General features: G+C 39.7%; 1 protein-coding gene across 3 annotated transcripts in view; it reads left to right on the top strand.

Annotated features, from left to right (window-relative positions):
* The window catches only part of TOX (thymocyte selection associated high mobility group box), a 307,493-nt gene that overhangs the window by 163,354 nt on the left and 116,850 nt on the right, over positions 1-27,289 (top strand). The gene's annotated exons all lie outside the window — the stretch shown is intronic.

The raw sequence follows: 27,289 nt of genomic DNA, 5'->3' as shown, positions 1-27,289 counted from the left end.
AAGGGCAGAGCTTTCTACCATGTCATGAAACTCTCTGAGGTTAATAGAAACTTCTAATGAATGACAGGTGGGATGTTGAAGTCTTTACTTTGGTTCCATTGTTCAGTCACTTAACAGTCCAACCATCTCTGTTGTCATTTTTGTAAGTCACTGAACAGTGCTACCATATTCCCAATGAACAAATCGATTAACTTGCTTATCTTTTGTTGTTTTTGATAGGAAAGTGTTTGATGTTGTCACTTATCTAAATCATCTGGGGATGTATCTCTAACTTGAGTGACTTCACTAGAAGGTTTTCTGTTAACGATGAACATAAAGTGGGGAGATGGAGAGTGGAAAGAAATCTATTTGTAGTTTGGGGAATGAAGTCCTGAGCCTAACGCCACAGGTCATGGTAGGGTGTAGGATTCTCCGCAAAACTGGCAGCTAGCTGGTTGGCCTAAAGAAGAGGACTTGTTCCCGGCACCAGCAGTAGCAAAAATTTCTACACTGTTGTCCTAGTTTTTAGATATTACACTGTATAAATTTATCCTAAGAGTATTAGTGTGACTTCATAAAATGGAAGATGGATTTTTTTTTTAGAAAATATGCTATGTAAATCTGAATAATGTTTTACTTCAAAGTAGTGACCTTGAAAAATCATGTGCCTATTCCTCTTTGGGGCTAAGGTTTAGACCCAGTTCAGGAGCCAATAAGGCATCCAAGTCATGCTTTCTAGGCTCCCCTATTCACTGAGAAGGAGAGGAAGGACGAATACGGTGCAGGATGTACCAGTTTTGTTCTCCTCACCTCTTCTTTGTGTGCTCATGAGGTTGGGCCATAGGAGGACATTGAGATCCTCAGTTATAGAGGTTTAGTCTCAAAACCCTTTTCCTTTCATATTATAATTTGCCTTCTTAGCATTCCAAGGACTCTCCCAATTCACCATTCACTCTTTAAGAGGTGAGTGTGTAACCTCAGTGTACACTCACCTGGAGTTTGCCCAGGTTTGCTGTTCTTGGTCACTCCGTCCTCAGCTGACAGGCTTAGGACTGGACCTAGTCCCAGTCATGAAGCACCACCATCTAGGCCCTTCCTCTACGGTGCTTCCATCTTTGCTTGTCATGAGCTTCTCTCATCCTAATTCTTCATGCTTCTTTCCACTTAGAAACTGGACTTCGGTGTTTTTCCCCCTTAACATTGTGTTTGCACACTTTACAAGGCAGAGCGATCCTCTTCAGCCTAAGCTAAGCAAGTAAAGTTCTAATGTGCTATTCCAGTTCTTGGCACGTAAGTCTGTCAGGGTTTTTCATAGGACAGTGAAACTTCCCAGTACCTCCAGACCATATTCTGAGGTGGACATCTGCCCTGCCTCCTCACAGAACTGGTCCTAGCATTTTATGCTTTAAATTAAAAGCTGCTCCAACAAATCCGATTTTGGCAAGGCTTCGGACAGGCTTCAGCACTGTCCAATAGAACTCTCTGTGCTGATGGCTTTTTTATTATTCATGCCATCCAATAGCAAGAGTCATTGGCTATTGAACACTTTAAACATAGCTAGCATGACTGAAGGACTAATTTTTATTTTATTTCATTTTAATTACACTTAAGATAGCAACATGTACCTAGTGGCTATGGTCCTGGACAGCATAAATCCAGTTAATTATGTTGATTTAACATTAAATCTATACTAAACTCATTTTTTTTAAGCCAGCATGGTGTTAGAGAAAGTAGATTTGAGGGTGAAATTTGTTTTTAGAATTCTGTTTCAAGGTTTGGATCTCTGACTGTATTCCAACAGCCAGAGTCTGATATACTGCAAAGTTGCAATAGAAATCTAATACAGTTGGAAAGATCGACTTTATTGGAGTCTGCTAATTCCTTTGAGAAACAAGGGGCCTCTCCAGTTCTTATTTCGAGCTGGTATGTGTTTAGAACACCACTCATCAGTGTGTACATTTTAAATGCTTTCCCTGCTCTAAATGTTTGCAAAGGCTCAGATGATTGAGAAGATACAGTCACTGTCCTTCAGGAGCTTGTAAACTATATAGAAAAAGCATAACTAAGTATGAAACAATTTGAGTCAAATATGAAGCAGCTAGAGACAAGAGAAGGGTAAACACAGTTTCACTGACTGTGGATCCAATAGGAATCCTACCTGGAAGAATTATAGCCATCTGGCTTGGGTATTTTATAAACTTAGTGGAAAAGGTATGATGCCAGTCCAGTCTTGAAAGGTAGTTTTGATTTGGACAAACAGAGAGAAAAGAAAAGGCATCTAGGAGAGAGCATTTGAAAAGCAGGTTGGATACTCTTAAGTTGGGAGATTTGACCAAAGGTTTCAAAAACTACTCTAAGGACAGTGGACTTGATATAATGGATTCTAAGAAACCATTGGCTGTTTTCACTGAAGGCAAAAGCATTATGAAAGCAGTGTCATAGGAATCTCCGGGCACCTCTCTGGAGGGACTGCAGTGGCAAGAAACTGGAGCTGTGTCGAGTCTGGGAGCCTGTTATCATAACTCAGGCAAGGAGTGTTGAGACACAGGGTGGTGACGGTGAGAACAGAAAGATGAGCTCGTAAGCTGTTTGCACATCATTCCCATATCTGCGGACCTATAGATGGACAGCCCTTCATATCACCATTTTTATGTTTTAAAAGCACTAAGTATTATCTTCTCTGAAAGTAACTTTAGGTCTATACGATCCCCTTTTCATGCGTCTTTGTATAAACTGACTAAAACTCTTTTCTAGCAACTTTGCATGTATATAATGTGATTGATTGGTTTGCCAGTTGTTGATGTATATATAAGACATATGTATGAAATGAAATAGTGTACGATTTAGGCCATCAGTGCTCATATAGTTGAGGAAATAATGGCTACAGAATCAGGATGTAAAAACATCCCACCTAGAAATTACAGGGCTCTTTCTGTAATTTCTCATCTCTTCTTTCAAGGTCTCCTAAAGTTTGGAAACAAATAATTAAAGCTAACACTTGTGAACTCTAAATAATTACTTGCTGTAAATTTTTAAATCTCATGAATATGAGCCACCCTAGGTAGATTTATGTGTAGAATCAACTATCTACAACTTTATTTTACAAAAGCCCTTCAGTTTTATTAAAGCTGATCCTTTTGCTGTTAGTACGATGCTCAGATCTTTTTTTAAAATATAATTTATTTATTTTTTATTGAAGGATAATTTGCTTTACAGAATTTTGTTCTTTTCTGTCAAACCGCAACATGAATCAGACATAGGCATACATATATCCCTACACTTTTGAACCTCCCTCCCATCTCCCTCCCCATCCCACCCCTCTAGGTTGATGCAGAGCCCCTGTTTGAGTTTCCTGAGCCATACAGCAAATTCCCGTTGGCTATCTGTTTTACACATGGCAATGTAAGTTTCCATGTTACTCTTTCCGTACATCTCACCCTCTTCTCCCCTCTCCCCATGTCCACAAGTCTTTTCTCTATGTCTGTTTCTCCATTGCTGCCCTGTAAGTAACTTCTTCAGTACCATTTTTCTAGATCCCTTATATATGTGATAGAATATGATATTTATCTTTCTCTTTCTGACTTACTTCACTCTGTATAATAGGTTATAGGTTCATCCACCTCATTAGAACTGACTCAAAGACACTCCTTTTTATGGCTGAGGAATATTCCATTGTGTATATGTACCACAAATTCTTTATCCATTCATCTATTGATGGACATCTAGGTTGCTTCCATGTTCTAGCTATTGTAAATAGTGCTGCAATGAACACTGGGATACATGTGACTTTCTCAATTTTGGTTTCCTCAGGGTATATGCCTAGGAGTGGGATTGCTGGGCCATATGGTAGTTTTATTCCTAGTTATTTAAGGAATTTCTATACCAACTTCCATAGTGGCTGTATCAATTGACATTCCCACCAACAGTTCAAGAGCATTCCCTTTTCTCCACACTTTCTCCAGCATTTATTGTTTGTAGACTTTTTGATGATGGCCATTCTGACTGGTGTGAGGTGATATCTCCTTGTAGTTTTGATTTGCATTTTTCTAATAATGAGTGATATTGAGCATCTTTTCATGTGTTTGTTAGCCATCTGTATGTCTTCTTTGGAGAAATGTCTGTTTAGGTCTTTTTCCCACTTTTTGATTGAGTTGTTTGCTTTTCTGGTTTTGAGTTGTATGAGCTGCTTGTATATTTTAGAAATTAATCCTTTGTCAGTTGTTTCATTTGCTATTATTTTCTCCCATTCTGAGGGTTGTCTTTTCAACCTCTTTATAGTTTCCATTGCTGTGCAGAAGCTTTCAAGGTTAATCAGGTCCAACTTGTTTACTTTTGTTTTTATTTCCATTACTCTAGGAGGTGGGTCATAGAGGATCTTGCTTTGATTTATGTCATTGAGTGTTCTGCCTATGTTTTCCTCTAAGAGTTTTATAGTTTCTGATCTTACATTCTGGTCTTTAATCCATTTTGTGTTTATTTTGTGTATGGTGTTAGTAAGTGTTCTAATTTCATTCTTTTACGTGTAGCTGTCCAGTTTTCCCAGCACCATTTATTGAAGAGGCTATCTTTGCCCCATTGTATATTCTTGCCTCCTTTGTCAAAAATAAGGTACCCATAGGTGCATGGGTTTATTTCTGGGCTTTCTATCTTGTTCCATTGGTCTATATTTCTGTTTTTATGCCAGTACCATTCTGTCTTGATGACTGTAGCTTTGTAGTATAATCTGAAGTCAAGAAGGTTGATTCCTCCAACGCCATTCTTCTTTGTTAAGACTGCTTTGGCTGTTCAGGGTCTTTTGTGTTTCCATATGAATTGTGACATTTTTTGTTGTAGTTCTGTGAAAAATGTTGTTGGTCATTTGATAGGGATTGCATTGAATCTGTAGATTGCATTTGGTAGCATAGTCATTTTTACAGTATTAATTCCTCCTACCCAGGAACATGGAATATCTCTCCATCTGTTCATGTCATCTTTGATTTCTTTCATTAGTGTCTTATAATTTTCTGTGTATAGTTCTTTTGTCTCCTTAGGTAAGTTTATTCCTAGATATTTAATTCTTTTTGTTGCGATGGTGAATGGGATTGATTCCTTAATTTCTCTTTCTGCTTTTTCATTGTTAGTATATAGAAATGCAAGTGATTTCTGTGTATTGATTTTGTATCCTGCAACTTTGCTAAATTCACTGATTAGCTCTAGTAATTTTCTGATACTATCTTTAGGGTTTTCTGTGTACAGTATCATGTCATCTGCAAACAATGAGAGCTTTACTTCTTTTCCAATCTGGATTCCTTTTATTTCCTTTTCTTCTCTGATTTCTGTAGCTAGGACTTCCAGAACTGTGTTGAATAATAGTGGGGAAAGTGGACACCTTTGTCTTGTTCCTGATCTTAGGGTGAATGCTTTCAGTTTTTCACCATTGAGAATAATGTTTGTTGTAGGCTTATCATATATGGCCTTTACTATGTTGAGGTAGGTTCCTTCTATGCCCATTTTTTGAAGAGTTTTAATCATAAATGGGTGCTGAATTTTGTCAAAGGCTTTTTCTACATCTATTGAGATGATCACATGGTTTTTATCTTTCAATTTATTAATATGGTGTATCACATTGATTGATTTGCATATATTGAAGAGTCCGTGCATCCCTGGGATAAACCCAACTTGATCATGGTGTATGAGTTTTTTGATGTGTTGCTGAATTCTGTTTGCTAAAATTTTGTGAGGATTTTTCATCTGTGTTCATCAGTGATATTGGCCTGTAGTTCTTTTTCTATGTTGTCTCTGTCTGGTTTTGGTGTCAGGGTGATGGTGGCCTCATAGCATGAGTTTGGAAGTGTTCCTTCCTCTGCAATTTTTTGAAGGAGTTTTAGAAGGATATGTATTAGCTCTTCTCTAAAAATGTTTGATAGAATTCTCCTGTGAAGCCATCTGGTCCTGGGCTTTTGTTTTTTGGGGGATTTTTTATCACAGCTTCAATTTCAGTGCTTGTAATCGGATTGTTCGTAATTTCTATTTCTTCCTGGTTCAGTCTTGAAAGATTGAACTTTTCTAGGAATCTGTCCATTTCTTCCAAGTTATCCATTTTCTTGCCATATAGTTGTTCGTAATAGTCTCTTATCATCCTTTGTATTTCTGCATTGTCTGCCGTAACCTCTCCTTTTTCATTTCTAATTTCGTTGATTTGATTCTTCTGTCTGTTTTTCTTGATGAGTCTGGCCAAAGGTTTGTCAATTTTGTTTCTCTTCTCTAAGAACAAGCTTTTAGTTTTATTAAAACTAAGTAATCTTTACTGTTTGTTTACTGTTTACATCACTGTTGTTTCTTTCATTTTCATTTGTTTCTGCTCAGATCCTTAGGATTTCTTTCCTTCTACTAATTTTGGGGGTTTTTGTTCTTCTTTTTCCAGTTGTTTTAGGTGTCAAGTTAGGTTGTCTATTTGATGTTTTTCTTGTTTCTTGAGGTAGGATTCTATTGTTATAAGCTTCCTGCTTAGAACTGCTTTTGCTATATCCCATAGGTTTTGAGTTGTCATGTTTTCATTGGCATTTGTTTCTAGAAATTTATTTATTTCCCTTTTAATTTCTTCAGTAACCTGTTGGTTATTTAGACACATATTGTTTAATCTCCATGTGTTTGTGTTTCTTACAGTTTTTTCCTTGTAATTGATATCTAGTCTCATAGCGTTGTGGTTGGAGAAGATGCTTGATCTGATTTCAGTTTCTTAAATTTACTGAGGTTTTATTTGTCACCCAAGATGTGGTCTGTCCTGGAGAATGTTCCATGGGCACTTGAGAAGAAGGTCTTCTTCTTTTGCATTTGTATGGAACGTGCTGAAGAGATCGATAAGATCCATCTCATCTAATGTATCATTTAAGACTTGTGTTTTCTTATTTATTTTCTGTTTTGATGATCTGTCCATTGGTATGAATGGGGTGTTAAAGTCTCTTACTATTATTGTGTTACTGTCAATTTCTCCTTTTATGTCTGTTAGTGTTTGTCATGTATTGAGGTTGGATGCATGGATATTTACAATTGTTACATCTTCCTCTTGGATTGATCCCTTGGTCATTATGTAGTGTCCTTCCTTATCTCTTGTAACCTTCTCTATTTTAAGGTCTATTTTGTCTGATATGAAGATTGCTGCTCCAGCTTTCTTTTGCTTCCCATTTGCATGGAATATATTTTTCCATCCTCTCACCTTCAGTCTATATGTTTCTCTAGGTCTGAAGTGAGTTTCTTGTAGACAGCATATATATGGGTCTTGTTTTTGTATCCATTCAGCCAGTCTGTGTCTTTTGGTTGGAACATTTAACCCATTTACATTTATAGTAATTATTGATATACATGTTCCTGTTGCCATTTTCTTCATTTTTTGGGGTTGATTTTTTTTTTTTTTGGGGGGGTTGATTTTGTAGATCTTTTTCCTCCTCTTGTATTTCTTGACTATATAAGTCCCTTTAACATTTGTTGTCAAGCTGGTTTGGTGGTAGTGAATTTTCTTAACTTTTACTTGTCTGAAAAGCCTTTTATTTCTCCATCAATTTTGAATGAGATCTTTGCCAGGTACAGTAATCTTGGTTGTATATTTTTCCCTTTCAGTACTTTAAATATATACTGAATATGGTGCTCAGACTGTGTTAGTATTTTCACATGATGGAATTTTAGAATTTGAATGGATCGAAGAGGTGAAAATATTTAGTTCTCATTTAGATACTGTGTATACTTTAGTGGTTATTATATTATTTAACATATATGCACTATTATGTGTTGTGTATGTTACTGTTTTATGTAATACATGATGTTTTCTGGAAATTTACTTTAAATGTTCTTATATCTATCTGTTTTTTACCTCTACTGGCAATGTAAGTGATACAATTTTTATTGATTCTAAGCATTTCCAACAAATGTCTAATATACTAGATGTAAAAAAATGTAGTTCATAATTAGAAGTCAGTATATGAGTATTACTATCCCAATATTATGTATGAAAAATGGAGGTTCAGAGTAGTTAAGTGACTTGCTCAAATAGCTCAGCCAGTGAATACCCCAGCTTCCTTATGTCAAAAACAAGGATAATGATCGTCCTATCTTGTGGAGTGAAATGAATCTTTAAGAATTGGTTAGACCATTGGTTGGCACACAGGAAGCATTATTATGTAAGTTTTCTGAATAAAACATAAAAAAAATATGAAAAGCAAGAATGTATATGTATAACTCCTTTGGAGAGGTTAAAATACATGAAAGAGAAGATTTTTCAAATGAGCTATTTATACTTAAATCCTTAATCTTCTTCACATCTGTCCAAAAAAAAAAAAAGTGATAAGCCTGCCATCACCAAAAAGTCTTTACCTTCTAGTGAGTGTCCTTATAGATCACTGTGATTAACCCTGTTGTCTTTTGACCACAAGATGTCTTTTGACCTCCTCAATTCAAATCCTGGCACAATAACATACCAGCTATGTGACATTGAGCAACTTGCATGACCTTTCTGTGCCTCAGTTGCTTTACCTATACAATAGAGATAAGACACTTATTCTCATACTGTTGTGAGCATTAAAGTAATTAATACCTATGAATTAGTGCCTGTCAAACAGTAGGCACTAGATATATTCAGTGAAATCCCTTTTTGATAAAAATGTCACTCGGGTAGAATATCTAGCTTGCCTTCTGAAACTTGCCATAAACATATACAGGGGTGAAACATACATAGGGTGACTTTTTCCTTCCTTCCCCAATTTCCCACCACTTCCTTTTTGTATATTCTTGTCTATGCCAATTTTATGTGTTAGTAGTCAGTCTGGACTCCTGCAAAAAGTTTGATTTCTGGCACTTGAGAAAAGATTCCATTTTCTTAAAGTCGATACTTTCCAAGACCAGGTTATAAAACAGTGTAGAATTTCTATTAGTATATACAGTCAAACAAGTGCCAACTAGTTCTGATTCTCTAGGTCCAAGTTAAACAGTCATTCATGACCCAGTGTGCAAGAGTTCCATTTTTCTCAAAATTCCCTTGAGTTATTTTGATAGTGGGTGATTGACCAGCCTGTGCTTTTCCAGGAGTGAAATCTGGTTAGAAGAGCACTGGAATGAGAGTCTGGAAGGCTGGGCCCTGCCTGGGATAAGCTTGTTAACCATGGACAATTCACTGTACCTTGGCTGTAACCAGCAGGGTTGGACTAGATCAGGCGGAGCCAAGGGAAGCCAGAACGGAATCAGCCAGAACCATGGTGCTCTTATTCATCTCACTTGTTCACATTTCTTATAAAAATTCCCTTGAACTTAGGATTCTACCCCCCAAGAAGAAGGAAAACCACAGGACTAGTTGAGTTCTGAGATCCTTTCCAGGGCTGACATTTTCCTGTGATTCATTCTCTATTGACCACACAACTGTGATCCAGAGTTGCAACTCACTCAGCTTGTCACTTTAGTTACTTAGTCATTTTTCCCACTATCGCATGGGCTTTCTCAGTGTTTTACCCATACCCCCACCCTAAAGCCAAATCGATTATTAAGCTACTTGAACTTATTGGACAGAACATTTCTTTTGACTGGAAAATATTATTCTGCCATTAAGAAGAAAGTGATGTTGTTTTCATGTTGTTATATAGAAACTACAGAGCTGTTTGAGGAGAAAGGTAGAATAAGAAAATGTCCATATTAAGTATTCATGGTCTAAGAAAAATCCCTTGATTCCTGCAAACTGAAATCAGGAGCCTCTCCTTTTCCCCTTCATCCTGGCACCCTCACTGCTGGGTTTCACCATGGGCTGGTGGAAGGCAAAATGCAACCTTGTATAAAGTCATTCAAGGCTCCTGCCTGGCCCTTATGTGGCGATTGCTTGTTCTTTGTGCAGGCAACAGAAGCTCTTTCATACAAAGAAACATCGTGCAAAGTTTTAGAATGGCCTCACAGAAAGGATTCATTTAGAACCTGGGCTTTTTGTAGAGTATGGTTCCTAATGACATAGTATAGAAAATTTACAATGAAAAAAGCAACAAAGGAGATTTCAGTTTCTTTGAATACTTCAAATTTCCAGTTCTGGAGTTTAAAATGGAAAAAGATGTTAAAAGGCAATAAAATTGGGGGTTTATTTCCCAAATGCCTTATTTTTTCCAGGCAACAAAAGCAAGCATAATGTATATACTCAGATTTATTGTCTTTTGAAGCTTTCAGTCTGGCACGCTTTGCATTCAGAGGCCACCGCACAGCTGTCTTGCCCACCATCACTTGGGTAGGTGCTGTGCAGGACACATGCACCTGAAGCAGGGGTGCCCCTCTGGGTCTGTAGGGAGCGCGGGACATCAGGGAAGCCCACTGAAATAGAGCAGCATGAACTGCTAATATGTTGCCATTATGGAAAGGACCACTGGCATATTGAATCATGTAGCTTTCAAAGCCAAGCAGAAAATGTGATTACACACAATTTGATTGCTGTTTTTAAAATAAATATTTTCAAAATCAGGAGATATTTTATTTCATGTAATGCATAAAGTATGTAATAGTGGACTGGAGCTAAGTAAGTATCTTTTAGGACATGAAGGAGCTGATGATGTCAGCCCCATTTAGACATGAAATAATAGAAGCATTAGTTTAAAATGGAATGGATGTCACCCTGGTTTGTTTCTTTCTTTAAAAAAAATAGGAGCAGAAAAGCAGTAAAAAATGATTTTGCCCATTTTGACAGAAGAAAAAAGAAAAAAGACAAAGAATGATTATTTAGCATTATGCCACAATTCATCAAAAGTTTAGCAATTTCAGCCATTTTTTTACAAATTATCCTTTTTTGAATATTGCACATGAGAACAATTATTAAAGCATTGTAACAACTGTGAAAAAATGGACAGGTTTTTTATTCTTATTTTTGACCATATATAATAATAAAAGTGTGTGGTTTGGGTTTTTTTTTAATGTCAGATTCCTAATAAGGCTAAAAATGAGCATTGTTTGTAGTTAGTTGGTAAGCTCCACCTAAGCCCTTTCTTTGCTCCAAACAGACTCTACTTTGAATATGGTATTGATAAGAAATTCCATAGACTCAGTATGCTAATGATTTGGGACTATCTTTTAGTGCTGTAATAAAATATTGCTCCAAAATAGAGCTCTCCTTAAGTGTTCAGGAAAGGAGCCAATTTAAAAATAACTCCTCTCCATTCTTATGCCAAGTATGACAACTCAAGATTCACTTTGTGTATAAGGGTTGCTGTACTTTTTCTTCACCCCTAGAGTTCATATGGATTAGTGCCTAGCCCATGCACGGAAGAAATTAAAAAGCTATAAGACCAGTTATATAATATACTGTAAGCAAACTTAAAGAGTTATTCAATCCAGTCTCTTAATTCCAGACAGAAGTAAACCTAAACCATTTAAGATATGCAGTTTTCTATCTAAGAGCCAAGATTCCACAACTTTCCTTGGTAGTCTGTTTGTGTTTAATTAACCTTGTAACATTAAGTTAACTTGCACTGAGAGATTTAGATTCCTTCCAGGAAGTTGCTTATTAAAGTTAAACTAAAAAATCTTAACTGCAATTTCACTCTACTTTGTCTGCTTCAGACATCTGAATGCTTGAGGAACAATTGATTGCAAGTATTTGACATTTATTAAGTCAGTCCTGCAGTTGTGTTTTACCTGGTCCAAATAACCCCAGTTCCTTTAACCTTTCCTCAAAGGTCATATTTTTCAACTTTTAAATCAAATTAACTTTTTCTTTTCTAATTTGTGATTTTAAGGAATGCCAACCACCATGGAAGGCAGAGCTCCAGACAGAGCCTGGGGTTGCAGATTAATTTCTGAAGTTTTCAAATAATTCTCTGCCCCCACATGGACATTTTATGATAGGCTCTTTAATAGCATCATTGATTGCCAACATATTTAATTTTTGACCCATCGATCACTCCCGTGGCGTGTGTGTCCCTTGCTATATTGGTATCTAGGCAGCAGTTCCCCATCTTGTTTCTGTGTAACTCACTTCTCATCCTAAAGGCAAACATCTGGGAAGGACATCATGGCATTACTCCTCTAGGCATTTTTTTTTTTCTGGCTGTGTATCCATGATTTAAGTAGCCTTTGGCAAACAAAGAGAGGGAAGAAAAATATAGTTACATACTCCTAATTGTCCTTGGACAAACAGGTGCCAAGTAGGCCCATAAGTAAGACTTCCTAGGCCTTGGCAGTAAAGTTTCAGTCTCTAGCTGTACCCTCCAATTGTTAATAACATATTTCCTAAAGTGTTGAGAGGGTGTTTGGGAAAAGCAGCACAGAACCTGGATGAAAAGAGGTGGGAGTGGGAAGAATAAACAGCTGTTCCAGAGAGAAATCGTGTACCTGAGGGCTCCATGAGACACATGCTTCCTGCGTGTGGCCCCCTTGCCTGCCCCTTACCCCTTCCACACATGCTGTCTGTGTCCCTTCTACCTTTGGGTCCATCTTCACCCCTGGACCCTAAGTAAGAATGTTAGCGCTTCATCCATCAAGTCCTGAAGGGAAGTCAGGCCCTGAGCTGTGCACTGCCCTCATGTCCTTCTGGCTCTGTCTTTCCTTCCTTGGCCTTCGCTTTAACACTTAGGACATACCCCCACTCTCACCACACCATGCTGAGAAGCCTGCCTCTCACTCCTCCCGGTGAGCTCTTTACGGAAGAGAACCCAGACCCCGAAGAGCTTGTTTGGTTTCATTATCAAGACTTCCACGTAGAAATCCTTAATAACAGTGTTACAGGGAGTGCTTGCACAGAGTAAGACCTCAGTAACTATCTCTGATCCAAGAAATGAACTCAGTTATCCCCAATGGAACACTTACAGTTTTCCCCAAGCAGGTACAGGATTGTTCTTGCTTTGTTTTTTTTCTTTTTTTTCTTTTTCTTTCTGACACTTCTAAGTTGTGTAGTCTTCTAAAATAATACCAATTTTCCATCTTTTAAAAAAATGTAATACCATGTGTTGTGGCATCTAAATGCATCAAGACTGCTGTAATACTTTCCATTTAGCTAAATGAATTTGAGCGCTAACCTTACATCTATTTTGTAGTCTTAACATTTAATCAACTTACTACTAATTATTCCTAACCCATGCCACTATTAAATTGATATGTTTGACAATTAATTACAATGTATAGTTGATCTTTTTCAGATGTTTATTTTATTTTCTAAGTAGAGCTATTTTTATGGAGAAAAATTGTCAGCAAAATTACAAGACACCTAAAGGAACATATTTCTGCCTAGTCCTCCAAAATCTTGGGGGCAGAAGAGGCAATGCAGAGAATTAATGTTTGTTAAAGATTGGCTCATATGACCAGTGTTGAGATAGATAGATAGATAGATATAGATATAGATATATATAAAATCACAAAATGATTCAGTCTTTGACTTGCTGTTGGCTTCATTTGGGTGAGTAGATTATTAACATTAAAATGGTGCATTATAAATCCATTTAGTCATGGAGTCATAGGAGAATTAGTCTAAAATGCTTTTCAGAAGAACAATGAACCAGTCTCACTCCAAGACACCGCTTCCTTCATTATTCATTAACTGTTCTTATCTCAAGCACATGGGAACATTCTAAGAGCAGGTTTTGTTTTTTTTTCCATTTCAGTTTTTTTCCAGTTTGAAAGTTCTGAGTTCTTTTCTGTGGACAAGCAATACCTACAGGAACATAATGTTTGTCTTTTTATGTTAGTCATTCATATATGTTTCTCTGCCAGAAGCAAACACACTCCATCGGAGAAAAGGGATAGTGTACTGCAGAGTCTTTCACCATTCTGGACAGTCATTAAAATACTAAATTCAACCTTCCTTTTCTCAGTCATTTAAAATATCACAAATGCTGTAATAATTTGAGAACAGGTCTTTTCTTATTCACCTAATAAATTAAATATATTTAGTGTTTCAATAGATACATACTTGTATCTATCAACAAAATTGATAGTCAGACTTCTCTGAATTTAATGGAATATACAAATTCCCCAGGGAAATCTATGTATCATTTGACAGAAGGAGAATTAATTATCCTTTTTATAATTCAGGATAGGCAAGAAACTTCTTCAAAATTTGTTATGTTTGAAAGGTACATTTGAAAACATTTAAGGGATTTTGTGTTTTTTAATGAAAATCATTATTTTCTTTAATAAAATAATATTCAAGCCCCCAAAACATACTGCACTATTAACATTTTTCATATTTTTATATGCAATGCATAGTTAATCACATTTTCTACTAACCAGCAGACATAAATAATGGCTTAGCAGGTCGAGATAGGACCAGTCCTTCATGCATTATGAAATTTGAAAATGATGTGGATGAAAAATAAAGTCCTGCTTTAATTAAGATGGCAAATTCATAAGGACTATTGCTAGAACCATTATATTATTAAGACTATCAAAAGATAAAAAACTGTTTGCATTTTAATGCATTTTCTTTCTGTTGTGTGGTACACATATCTACAGTGTTTGAACAATTAATAGGACAAAGAGACATAACTATATTCACATAGAAAAAAATTGTTTGCATCTGTATTTACATATATCTCATCTCTCTACTGGAGAAGGAAATGGCAATCCACTCCAGTGTTCTTGCCTGGAGAATCCCAGGGACAGCGGAGCCTGGTAGGCTGCCGTCTATGGGGTCGCACAGAGTCGGACACGACTGAAGCGACTTAGCAGCAGCAGCAGCAGCATCTCTCTACATAAATGTATGCAAGTACACATGTAGGTCTCGAATGTATGTTAGGAACTCTTACCCCATCGCGAGAGTACCATGGTGACCGTGGCCATTCCCTCCACAAGACAGATGCAAACTGGGACCTTTAGGTGACAGCTGTTCTTTCGTGTCTGGGGTTGTTTCTCCTTTCCCCAAAGCAGCCCCATTTCTAGTTACAGCAACCCACAGGGCTCAGGCCATGTTTCCCAGCAGACAGCAGACACAGCCTTCTCTGCAGCCAGCCTGCGAGCTCACGTTCCACCCCACTCTCACACGTTTGGAGGGTCTTCGTTGTGCCTCCAATCTACTAGATGTGACAGTCAGTGAAGGCTAGAATACAGGAGCTGACAGTTCACTGGGAAAGATGAGGGCTACGTATATGAAACTTGGAAAATGTGAGACCGTGAAAAGTCAGATTCTCAGATCCGATGCCCTCCTTAAGCCATCCAGGGAATGCTGGCCACCTGCAGAAACTAACCCATGGCCTTGGGGTCTGGAGAAGCAGGGCGGGTGGTGGGTACAGCAGCTGGTTCAGGGGTGAGGCAGCCCAGACTTGACCCCTGCACGTGGCTGTGGGCCAGTGAGTTCACATGCCTCACTGTCCTTGGTGGTGAGGCTTCAATGGCTCCAGGTGTCTAAAGCCCTCAAACAGCACCCAGCAGATGGGGTGCCTCATCTTGGCTGTTCTCCACCCGCTTGGAAGCCCCAGAGCTGCTTGTCTGGGTTTTCCTCACACTGTCTGTCGTTCCTCTTCCAGTTACTAGTGTCCATCCTACCTGGGCCATTCTAAGAACTATTATGCTGGCATTTACTGAGCATCTGCTTTTGCCAGGTCCTGGGCAAGGTGTTTTCACAGTTTCCTCCTAAATCCCCACAGTTGCACCAGGAGAGGGTGGTATGATCCTTTCCTTGCATGGAGTGGGGGGCGGCTAGAAGGGGACTGAGGTCACAGGCAGGTTATACAGTTGGCAGCCAGTAGGTGATAGGCAGCCACCCTGCCATTCCTGGGGAGGCAGAGACTGCCTCTCATGTGGTGAGTCTCAATCACACTGCAGTGAAAGCCTTATTGGGGCCCCTGTTCCTTCCATTCTCCCCATGGAGGTTTCTGATGGACTTGGTACCATTCTGTTCACACTGCCCATGCCAGACAGAAACAGTCCCAATTCTGTCTTCTTTTTATTTCCAACAGAATTAACTCACTTTATGTTTACATTGCTGAAATAATATAATCAGAGAATGAGTAGAGGAAAAGAGCACTCTTATAATCCAGTGAAAAAAAGGGTGGGCTTGGAATTCTTGCTGATGACTTTGAGAAATCACTGGGTCTCTCTGACTCTCAGTTTCCTTTGCTGTAAAAGGACAAAAAAATGGTATGACAACAATATTTACATCACTATGTGGTTTGGAGGTTTAAGTGAAACACAAGATTAATATTTCTAGTACCTAACAGTTTAAGTACATTTTCTAGTCATCATGTTAGATAGATTAGCATTCCAGCTAGCGATAAATGCTCGCTCTTTGCCAAAAATCAAAAAATTTAAATCATTACCTCCTCTCTGAGGAAGGCAGTGTTACCTCTTTAGGTGGCAGCAGGCTACACTAGCAGACAAGGTCTTGTGCCCGGTAGCTGGGTTGTCTGCCCTTTGTCAGGACACCATTATCAACCAACCTCAAGATAGTCTTCCCTCTCCATCGTTAGGATACAAAACTTACTTTTAAAAGTGCAAAGATATTTAAATTATTTTATAAATATAAGAAGTAAAAATTCTTGGCAGCTTGCCAGGGATAGCAGATCTGAAATTACTTCGAAATATTTCCTTTTCTTTATTAAATTCTACTACCTTTTCTGATATGTTTTTATCAATTGGCCTCTTCATAAATATTTGAATGTTCTGTGTGACAGGGAATGGATAAAGGCCAAAGAAATAGACAGGGAATTATGACTAAACTTTAGGTTTTCTTCATTCCTGTCCAATAATGATGAATTAATGTCACATTAATAGGGTCACAAAGCTTCTTGACAGGACAAGTCCCAAAGGAACAGTGTGCTCAGATGCCCCCGTGGACTGAGGGCCCTACCCAAGACCCCAGAGTATGAGTGAGGACATGCATTGTGAAGAATGGTGGGGCCTGAGGGTGAGTTGCAGAGCTCCCCACATCAATGGCTTCCTTCTTCTCATAAACCTACAGACACCCCAGCTCCTGAGACCAGTGCTGTGGAGACCCCTGCATGGGGCTGGACACTGGCTGGCCCACTTACTCTGCATACAAACACCACACGCAGTTATCACAGAGGAGGAGCTGGAAGATTTGAACACATCAGCACTTAGTGGGACCTTCATCAGTTCAGTTCAGTCACTCAGTCGTGTCCAACTCTTTGGGACCCCATGGACTGCACTCCAGGCTTCCCTGTCCATCACCAACTCCCTGAGCTTGCTCAAACTCATGTCCATTGAGTCAGTGATATCATCCAACAATCTCATCCTCTGTCATCCCCTTCTCCTTTTGACCTCAATCTTTTCCAGCATCAGGGTCTTTTCCAGTGAGTCACATCAGGTGGCCACAGTATTGGAGTTTCAGCTTCAGCATCAGTCCTTCCAGTATATATTCAGGACTGATTTCCTTTAGGATTGACTGGTTTGATCTCCTTATAGTCCAAGGGACTCTCAAGAGTCTTTTCCAACACCACAGTTCAAAAGCATCAATTCTTTGGCGCTCAGCTTTGTTTATAGTCCAACTCTCACATCCATACATGACTGCTAGAAAAACCATAGCTTTGACTAGATGGACCTTTGTCAGCAAAGTCTTGTCTCTGCTTTTTAATATGCTATCTAGGTTGGTAATAGCTTTTCTTCCAAGGATCAAGCATCTTTCAATTTCATGGCTGCAGTCACCATCTGCAGTGATTTTCAAGCCCCCCCAAATAAAGTCTTTCACTGTTTCCATTGTTTCCCCATCTATTTGCCACAGAGTGATGGGACCAGATGCCATGATCTTAGTTTTCTGAATGTTGAGTTTTGTTGATGTTCAGGGCTATGTTCCTGTGTTGCTGGAGAATTTGCGTGGTATGTCTTGCTCTAAAACTTATTGGCTCTTGGGTGGTGGTTGGTTTCAGTGTAGGTATGGAGGCTTTTGGACGGTCACTTATTACTTAAAGTTCCATGTAGTCAGGAGTTTTCTGGTGTTCTCAGGTTTTGGGCTTAAGTTTCCTGCCTCTGGATTTCAGTTTTATTCTTCCTGTAGTCTCAGGACTTCTCCAACTATACAGCCCTGATAAGAAAACTTCTAGGTTAATGGCTAAAAGATTCTCCCCCGTTAGGGACACCCAGAGTGGTTCACAGAGTTACATGAACAGGAGAAAAGGGAGGAGGGAGATAGAGATGAACAGGAGGAGAAAAAGGGGGACTCAAGAGGAGAGAGACAGATTTACGCAGCTGTCTGTTCCCAGAGTGTTCTCCGTATCTCAGACACCTACAAGGATTCACAGAATTGGATTGGGAAGAGAAGGGGAAAGGAGGAAATAGAGGTGTTCTGAGGTAGAAGACAGAGAGTCAAGATTGGGAGAGAATAATCTTCGGTTTAAAGATAGGGCTTCTCTTTTTTTTTTTTTGGTAAGGTTATAGTGTAGTGAAAATGAAAATGAAGAGTAGTAGAGGAGTACTAGAGGACTTTAAAAGAAATAAGAGAAAAAGAAAAATAGAAAATAAAAGAGAAAACGGAAAGAAAAAAAAGAAGAAAAAAGAAAAAAAAAAAAAAAAAAAAAAAAAAAAAAAAAAAAAAAAAAAACAAAAAAAAAGAAGGAAAGAAAAAAAAAATTTTTTCCCCCTAATTAAAAAAATCATAAAAATCTATGAAAATGAAAGTTAAGGAGTAATGGGGGAGTAATAGGGAATTTTAAAGGAAAATAAAAGAGAAAAAATAAAAAAGAAAAATATAAAAAGAAAAAAAAATTTTTTTTTTTTCCTTACTTACAAAAAACAGAAAAATAAAAAAAAAAGTAAAAATATGTCTAGGAATTTCTCTGGAGCTGTTGGGGTCAGTGTGGGTTCGGCTCAGTTTCAGATAGCTCCTCGTTCCAGCTTGCACTTCTCGATATCTACAGGGCCCTTCCGGTGAAGTCGGTGTTTTCTACAGGGATTTTAATCTGTTGCACCAGTCCCTTCTGAAGCGGTTCCCTTTGTTTATTTGGCTTCTGTTTGTCGGTCTCTTCAGAGCCTCATTTCCGCCCTGACACAGGCGGGCGGAGGTGGACTCTTATTCAGGTAGCTAGTTCCGCTGCGCTGCTGGGAGGGGCTGACGCTGCGGGGATGGGCTGGCGCTGCGGGGCGGGGCTGGCCCTGCGGGGAGGGGCTGGCCCTGCGGGGGCGGGCTGGCGCTGCTGGGAGGGGCTGACGCTGCTTTCTCCGTCTGCGCTGCTCAGGCTCCCGGCTGTTCTATATGGAGCGCGCCCCGCGCTGCGCTAGGTTCCAGCCCTCGGGTGTTACACAAAAGCGCGGAAGGAAAAGCTGCGCCTGCTCTCTGTGCCTTCCCCGTCAGAGCGGTCCAGGCAGCTAGGGGCTTGATGGGCGCACTATCCCCAGGTGTGGCACACTCACTCCCTTCCGCGGACCCAGTCTCAGTTTCCGCTGGCGCCAGTCGGGTGCGCGCGCCTTCCGCCCTCTGCGTCCCCAGCCCCAGTCCCCGCCCGCGCCGGTCGGGTGCCTGCGCCCTATGTCTCGCCGCGACCTTCCCCTCCCCCCTGCCTCCTGCCTCCGGCGGGGCTGGGCGGGTCCGCAGCCTGCGAGCTCTTCTCGGGACTTTCTCCGTCCCTTTGTTCTGCGAACCGCCGGCAGTGTGTTCCAGCCGGTTAATTTTCTCTCTCTCTTTTGGTCTCCCACAGTTCAAGTTGGCACCTCACAGAAGCTCCCTCCGATTGTCCTCAGGGCACTCAGGCCCGGACCCTAGCCCAAGCAAGGCCGCCTAAGACTCCCTTCCCGGGACGGGTCTCCGTCCTTAGCTCTTTTGTCTCACTTTTTATCTTTTATATTTTGTCCTACCTCCTTTCGAAGACAATGGTCTGCTTTTCTGGGCGCCTGATGACCTCAGCTAGCGATCAGAAGTTGTTTTGTGAAGTTTGCTCTGCATTCAGTTATTCTTTTGATGAATTTGTAGGAGAGAAAGTGGTCTCCCCGTCCTACTCCTCCGCCATCTTGGCTCCTCCCTGAATGTTGAGTTTTAAGCCAACTTTTTCTCTCTCCTCTTTCACTTTCATCAAGAGGCTCTTTAGTTCCTCTTCGCCTTCCTCATCTGCATATCTGAGGTTATTGATATTTCTCCCAGCAATCTTGATTCCAGCTTGTGTTTCATCCAGCCCAGCATTTCCCATGATGTACTCTGCATGTAAGTTAAATAAGCAGCAGGGTGACAATATACAGCCTTTTACTCCTTTCCCAATTTGGAACCAGTCTGTTGTTCCATGTCCAGTTCTAACTGTTGCTTCTTGACCTGCATACAGATTTCTCAGGAGGCACATAAGGTGGTCTGGTATTCCTATCTCAGAATTTTCCACAGTTTGTTGTGGTCCACACAGTCAGAGGCTTTGGCATAGTCAATAAGGCAGAAGTAGGTGTTTTTCTGGAATTCTCTTGCTTTTTCGATCCAATGGATATTGGCAATTTGATCTCTGGTTCCTCTGCCTTTTCTACAACCAGCTTGAATATCTGGAAGTTCATGGTTCACATACTGTTGAAGCCTGGCTTGGAGAACTTTGAGCATTACTTTGCTAATGTGTGAGATAAGTGCAATTGTGTGGTAGCTTGAACATTCTGTGGCATTGCCTTTCTTTGGAACTAGAGTGAAAACTGACCTTTTCCAGTCCTGTGGCCACTGCTGAGTTTTCCAAATTTCACTGGCATATTGAGTGCAGCACTTTCACAGCATCATCTTTTAGGATTTGAAATAGCTGAAGTGGAACCATCACCTCCACTAGCTTTGTTCATGGTAATGCTTCCTATGACCCACTTGACTTCGCATCCAAGATGTCTGGCTCTAGGTGAGTGATCACACCATTGTGGTTATCTGGGTCATGAAGATCTTTTTTGCATAGTTCTTCTGTGTATTCTTGCCTCCTCTTCTTAATATCTTCTGCTTCTGTTAGGTCCATACCATTTCTGTCCTTTATTGTGCCCATCTTTGCATGAAATGTTCCCTTGGTATCTCTAGTTTTCTTGAAGAGATCTTTAGTCTTTGCCATTCTGTTGTTTTCCTCTATTTCTTTGCGTTGATCACTAAGGAAGGCTTTCTTATCTCTCCTTGTTATTCTTTGGAACTCTGCATTCAAATGGGTATATTTTTCCTTTTCTTCTTTGCCTTTCACTTCTCATCTTTTCTCAGGTATTTGTAAGGCCTCCTCAGACAACCATTTTGCCTTTTTGCATTTCTTTTTCTTAGGGATGGTCTTGATCCCTGTCTCGTGTACAATGTCACAAACCTCCATCCATAGTTCATCAGGCACTCTGTCTATCAGATCTAATCCCTTGAATTTGTTTGTCACTTCCACTGTATAATCATAAGGGATTTGATTTGAGTCATACCTGAGTGGTCTAGTGGTTTTCCCTACTTTCTTCAATTTAAGTCTGAATTTTGCAATAAGGAGTTCATGATCTGAGCCACAGTCAGATCATGTGGTGGTGTTGTTGTTGTTGTTGTTTTCTGCTGATTGTATAGAGTTCTCCATCTTTGGCTGCAAAGAATATAATCAATCTGTTTTTTATTTTGGCCATCTTGTGATGTCCATGTGTAGAGTCTTCTCTTGTGCTGTTGGAAGAGGGTATTTGCTATGACCAGTGCATTCTCTTGGCAAAACTCTATTTGCCTTCATAGTGATTCATAATCCAAGTTACCCTGGCCACTCAGCTGCCTACAGAGGGATTTCCAAGCAGGACCTGGTCTCAGATGCACCTGCCAGGATTGTTATTTAGGCTGAGTGCCTTTATGCTTCACATAGCCCATCCCCATAGCTGCAGGAGAGGGACACACTACCCTTGTCTATTTGGATGAGTGCATGCACGCGACATTAGCTCCTCAGTGTGAGAGAGCATCAGCTATGGAAAACAGACCTCTAAACGTGCTATAGAGGTATAAAAGAGCTACTTCTTAGAGCACAGAATAGTTTAAAAGATAGAATGTTAGCACATTTCATTGGTACGATGGAAAGAGTACTGAAATCAGGAATGTCTGAGGGCGGAGAATCCCAAACATGACCTCATGAAGTTCAGAGTTCCATTGTCATGCAGTGATTACAAGAAGATAGGCCCTTCCTAGCAGGACCTGTAACAGGGGACTTCAGCATGTTCCCCATTTGTGAATTGCAGGTAACAAGAGAGTGTGTTTCCTCTTGTTGTGAAGATTAAATGACATAGTACAAGTAAGGCCATACCATAGGTTCTCACACAGTAAATTATAAACAACTACTTCTTTTGAATGTACCTTAATATTGGTGTTCCTCAGTTCCTAAGGTGACTCTTTTGCAACCCCATGGCCTGTAGCCCCACCAGACTCCTCTGTCTGTGGGATTCTCCAGTCAAGAATACTGGAGTGGGTTGTCACTCCCTTCTCCAAGTGATCTTCCCGACTCAGGGATTGGACTCACATCTCCTGCATTGGCAGGCGATTTCTTTACCACTGAGGATTTCCTTAATTTTCATGTGAGGTTTTATTAAGTTAATAAAGTTTGATACTATATGTCATATAATTTGCAAAGTAAAGCTTTCTTATTTATATTAATTTAAAATGTTGGCTTTTTAAAATTAAAAATAGAGTAGATTTGTAGCCAGTATTTTATAACTATAAATGGAGTATAACCATTAAAATTGTGAATCACTATACTGTATATACCCGTAACTTATATTGTACATCAATTATACTTCAAAAAAAAGGAAGAAAAAACAATAGATTCTAATTCTCTGAGGCTTTTAAGCATGATTGCTTTTAAGAGTTTGAGTGAATCTTCTCATCTGACCTTCCACTGAAAGTTTCAGTGTTCCAGGGGAAAGGGTGGAGTCCTGGGCTATGGCTGTGGTGGGAGGGGGCTGGCACTCCTCCACATGCGTCTGCCAATAAAGCACTGGACAGCAAGAAAGGAGAGGAGCCCGATTGTCCTCACAGGCTCTTACATCATTCTCTAATTATCATATGATGTGAAATGAAAAGAAGGTGAAATTACTCCCAAAAGCACGAGCAAACAGAAAAGAAATGACTAGGATACACAGCTTCCTGCAAAGGCCAGGAAAGATGAAATTAGGACTTAAATCTCCCCAGGCAATCTATCAAAATGTTGAGGAAAACACATTACTGATGAGAAAATATCATCTACTAGGAGACAAATGCACGCAACTCTGAATCGTGGATCACAAAAGGGTTTCCTCAGGCCCCTCGATGACAACTTTATGATGCATAAAATCATGAGTTCTTCTTATTACAGTTTATTGGATAAGCACCTGCATGAATACAGGGCTGCACTCTGCCCAGGAAAAGAAGATTCTTGCCCAGAGCACTCTTGGTCCAAGTTGTGAAGGAGACGCCTCTCAGGCATAAAATTTAGGAGATGAGAAAGTGATTAGGGTTATGTCCATGAGAGAGCAAACAAATGTTTTGACAAGGAATAAACCTGGTTATAGGTCTTTTCTTTGAGAATAATTGAACAAATATTTAAGACAGTAATCCTGTTGACAGTTATCAGGGAGTTTCATTTCAAACCTTTCCTATTTCTGCTTAGTTTAAAAATACAGAGGTAATAACAACTCTAGCACATACTGTACAAGCTTGAAATCCCTTCTTCTTACATCTTTTGCAATTTCATGTCAGTGGAAAATCACAGAGTCACTCTACCAGATGCACAATTACCTAAAATAGCAAGATGTTTGAGGCACAAAGTTCTTTGCATATCTGTAGTTCATCATTTTTCTGTCTCCTCTTTGTGGACAGACAGAACTCACATCTCTGCATTACCAAGTGTCTCTGCTTTTTGGTTGGATTCTTCATCAGAGATTCTTGCTTGTGGACTCTAGCCGAGTCTAAAATTGAACCCCAGTTTTTCCTCTTTGTGTCTCATTCATATACACAGGCCTTGAGTTTTAGAATTATTAGGCAGTATTGGGCTTCTACCATCTGGAGGATTGCCATGTCATTTATCATTCAAACCAACACAGTTTTGAGAGTGAAGCACCTAACTAATGATGATTAGGCCTAAAATTGGGACTCTCCTGAGGACACAAATTTAGGTTCCAGTCAAGACAATGAGCATGTTGATGGTGATGCCAAAGGTTTGGTAACAACTCCTGGTCTTGAGTGTCTAATAAAGCAAAAGAGTTTTGTACTTAAAACATCATCAAGCATTTCAAAGCATGGCATTTCCTATCACAACTTTTTAAATAATGTGAGAAATCAAGGAAGGTTACCTAGTAGGGGTGCAGTTAGAAAAGGATCTCAATAAATGACTGATTATGGACAGGGAGAAGTAGAGAAGTATATTTGGAATGAGGGAGTTTCACTGAGTATGTGAGTATGTATCATGTGAGTTGAATCACTGTCCACCCCAGATGCTCAACCTAAAACTTCATTCATCTTTTCCTCTCACTCCCTCATACTTGCAATCTCCGCACATAGCTTGCTTCTTCACTGCTCCCACGGTGGTCCACAGTGCCCTCTTCTCTTGGGATCCTCACTGGCCTCTCCTACCTCTTGTCCCTCCATCAAACACTCTCCACACAAGCGTCAGTGTGCTCTTAGCTCATTCACCCTTCACTGACTCCTCATTGCTTCTGAGACAAAGGAGAAAAAGAAATTCCATGTTTCTTAGCATGATATTCAAAGCCCTTCTGAGGTTACTGACCCTGCTGCATACTCTTCTGCCCATAACTGAGCTGCAGTCACGCTGATTTTCTGTCACTCACCTGTCTCCCACCCAGTGACCCAGTATTTTGGGAATACTCTTGACTCAGATCTTCATGCTCACCGCTCAGCTCAAATGTCACCTCTTGGAAACACTGGTCTAAAGTGGCACTGTCCCCCACTACCACCACCACCACCACTCACCTCACATCACATTGCTGTGTTTTATGGAATGAGTTAACACTGCAAAGCTCACGTGATAACAAAATGAATGCATATTGTCTTTGTTTCTGAGTTATCTAGTTTACTTAGTGATTTGCCTTCCACTGCCTCTCTCTCTCTCTGAGAGATGGGAATCTTGGCTGTCTAATCCTTGCTCTGTCCTGCACATCTTGAAGAGCAGTCATAGGAGGCACCCACTTGATAGTTGTTAAGTGAATGCCTATGCAGTTAGCCTTGTACCTAATGGATTCAATAAGTTCTTAAGCAATTCAAAACTCTAGGAAAGGTCATACTTCCTATTTTAATGTAACAGGGATTCCATGGCAACAGGTACAAAAGCTTGGTATGTGTATGTCCTCACACACACACACATTGTGTATGCATACTCTAACTGTGTAAGTGTGCTCATTTATGATTAAAATATATTTTACATTTTTGCCTTCCTTTCTGACTTCTTCCTCCTAAACTTCAATCCCGAAAACCTTAAATTTGTAAAGCACTTAGTCAGGACAGTTCCAAGAGAACACACATAAATGTCTGAGACACCAAGAAGACTGATATATAAACCATGTGAATTTTCCTATTGTTAATGGACATTTACATAGCTCCTTCATTTAGGAAGATCCTAAACTAAGAGCAGGGTTTCCCTAGTGGTTCAGCAGTAAAGAATCTGCTTGCCAATGGAGGAGGCGCAGATTCAGGAAGATCCCTCAGAGAAGGAAATGGTAATCCATTCCAGTATTGTTGCCCGGGAAATCCCATGGACAGAGGAGTCTGGTGGGCTCCAGTACATGGGGTTGCAAAAGTCACTACTTAAAGTCACTAAACCACAAAAACAAACTAAGAACAGTTACTGTTCCCAACTCAGATGCCTTAGACAGTGATGCCTGCCAAATTCTCTAATCCAGCAGAGAGGAAAATGAGGAACCAAGAGAGTGACACAGAATTCTCCCCATCCCAAGGTGTCTGATTCTAGTTCCTCAAAATGATCAAATCTGGGGATGTTTAGCTTATATAACATCATAAGAATGAAAGTTATGTGGTTGATTGGACTTAAAACATACTTTCAAAGTATAAGCATTAAGGTAAATACATATATATAGAAAAGTAGCTTTGAAAACTGAAAATACAACTTCTTCAGAGATTTAGCGGTCAAGAGGTGTCTAGAAAGTAGTGACATAATTTTGAAAAACAATTATAAAATTTTAACATTAAAAAGTTTTGATGAAATCTGATAGATTGGCAAATAATTTGCATAAGTATTTACAAAATGTATAGAGAAGGCCAGAAAAGAGTTTGGAATTTTTTTTTTTCTTTCCCATTTCTGCTTCTAGGAATCTAGTCAGGAAGAGAATGCTTGTTGTGTAGAGAAATTCATTTTGGAGTAATTAGAGATACTGGGAGTATAAGTGAAAGAGTCTGGCAAGTTCTTAACTTACCTGAGCCTTTGCACCAAATGTATTCTAATACCTATTTTGGTTATGACATTCTATAACTGTAGGTAACCATTTGGGCTTTGGAAAACTGTCATATAGATTTATGTCTTAAATAATTATGAATTGTAGACCCTGTCAACTCCTATGTACATTGAAATATTAATTGGATATCTTCTTTGAAGTTGTTCATGGACTTTTCAGTTCAGTTCAGTAGCTTAGTCGTGTCCGGCTCTTCACGACCCCATGTACCACAGCGCGCCAGGCCTCCCTGTCTAGCACCAACTCCTGGAGTCTACGCAAACTCATCTCCATTGAGTCGGTGATGCCATCCAACCAATCTCATCCTCTGTTGTCCCCTTCTCCTCCTACCTTCAGTCATTTCCAGCATCAGGGTCTTTTCAAATGAGTGAAAAGGCCACTTTCACATCGGGTGGCCAAAGTATTGGAGTTTCAGCTTTGACATCAGTCCTTTCAATGGACACTCAGGACTGATCTCCTTTAGGATGGACTGGTTTGATCTCCTTGCAGTCCAAGGGACTCTCAAGGGTCTTCTCCCAACACCACAGTTCAAAAGCATCAATTCTTCAGTGCTCAGCTCTTTATAGTCCAGCTCTCACATCCATACGTGACTTTTGGAAAAACCACAGCCTTGACAAGATGGACCTTTGTTGGTAAAGTAATGTCTCTGCTTTTTAATATGCTGTCATGGACTTTTAGGTGACTTCATTCTTAACTTCATTCTTACTTTACCCTTAATATCAATATAGATTAGTAATTTAACTTCAAAAATAGCCATTATAATAACCAATTACTAATGTGGCAATAATTTTTCAAAAATTAAGTATAGCTAGCACATCTTGAAGAGATGGTGGAAAACCTTCAGCCGTCAGGCTAGATTTCCTGTGATATGTGGTATGACCCTAGTGAATGGCACTTCACGACTCTGGTTTCCTCTGTTGACTGTTTGTGTCTTCACAAAGCTGACTATATCCTAGTAGGTGGCCGGACAGGTAACAGATCAGTCTATTGTCATTCACAATGAGTCATGGATGCATTTTTAGAGCAATCTTCACAATCTTAACTCAAAGGAATG

The sequence above is a fragment of the Cervus canadensis genome, chromosome 12 (genome assembly GCF_019320065.1).
Source record: "Cervus canadensis isolate Bull #8, Minnesota chromosome 12, ASM1932006v1, whole genome shotgun sequence".
NCBI lineage: Eukaryota > Metazoa > Chordata > Mammalia > Artiodactyla > Cervidae > Cervus > Cervus canadensis.
This window is presented reverse-complemented; position numbering and strand designations above follow the sequence as displayed.